The sequence below is a fragment of the Myotis davidii genome, unplaced genomic scaffold (genome assembly GCF_000327345.1).
Source record: "Myotis davidii unplaced genomic scaffold, ASM32734v1 scaffold164, whole genome shotgun sequence".
NCBI classification, from domain to species: domain Eukaryota; kingdom Metazoa; phylum Chordata; class Mammalia; order Chiroptera; family Vespertilionidae; genus Myotis; species Myotis davidii.
The window spans coordinates 1,161,978-1,163,175 of NW_006296417.1; the positions used below are offsets into that span (position 1 = coordinate 1,161,978).

At 60.4% G+C, this 1,198-nt stretch overlaps 1 protein-coding gene across 1 annotated transcript in view; it reads right to left on the reverse strand.

Annotated features, from left to right (window-relative positions):
- Positions 1 to 1,198, reverse strand: part of LRRK1 (leucine-rich repeat kinase 1) — a 55,125-nt gene that overhangs the window by 49,077 nt on the left and 4,850 nt on the right.

A 1,198-nucleotide genomic window follows, 5' to 3' on the forward strand; every position in this document is an offset into this window, starting at 1 on the left:
TAAAAGACACTCAGATCTTATTTGCACACCCATAACATTTAAAAAAATCAGTCATCGCCATGCACAGGGCAGCAGAAAGTGAAAATATCTCTATCGTCCTGGCTGGTTTGGCTCAGTGGATAGAACGCCGGCCTGCAGACCAAAGGGTCCCTGGTTTAATTCCGGTCAAGGGCATGTACCTCACTCGGCTGCAGGCTCCTCCCGGGACCGGGCCCTGGTCAGGGCTTGTGGGGGAGACAACCCATGGATGTGTTTCTCTCTGTCTCTCCCTCTCCCTTCCACTCCCTCTAAAAATCAATGGGAAAATATCCTTGGGTGAGGACGAACGAAAATAATAACAACAACAAAATAAAATAAAAACGCATCTATCAACGCACAGCTCACTGCAGAACACACCCAAGTCAACTCCAGGATGCTACTGACCTGGTCATCACTGCTTAACGGCCTTCCCGGGGCATCCTCCAGCGCGTCCCCATGTGGCCGAAGCCGGAGGGGGTGGGGGTCGGGGGCCACGGGGACGGACCCTCCCCGCAGATCACACCCCCCTGGCCCGCAGGGTTCGCCCCCCGCACCCCGGACTCGCCAGGCCCTCCTCCTGGGGGACGGGGGACGCTGCCGCCTGTGCCAGCTCCGGCTCCAGAGGCCCAGCCTGCGCAGCAGTTTCATCTCTGGGTCGGATTACGGTGAAATCCAAACCTTTCTCCCTTCGGGGAAGATGCTCGCGGCCTGGAGGGCGGCGTGACCCCCAGGGTGACCCTCGCGGTCATTCCTCCCCGGCTCCAGATGGCGGGTGCCCGGCCCTCGGACCCCGGCATCGGGAGAGCGATCAGCGCCGGCCTTCCCCGGGGGCCTGGCTCCCTCACACACGACAGCCACGTCACACCCAGCCCAGCCCCGCAGCCCAGACAGACGGCCTCCCTGTGGGTCTCTCCACCTGGCCCCTGGGGACGCCGTGTCCACTCATCGAAGGCCGGTGGATGGCGCTATGGGGTGGGCACCAGCAGACTGACAGCCGTGAGTGCGCCAGACACACAGCTGGTTCCTGGCTTATTATTTATTTACTAAGGACTGGCTTCTGGATTATGCTGGGGAGCCTACGGTCGCCCCGCCCTGTGTGCGTGTATACAAACCGATCCCGCAGCGGGGTAGCACATAGAGAGCTGCTATTTTCCCCGGAGATAAAACGTACAATCGAGCC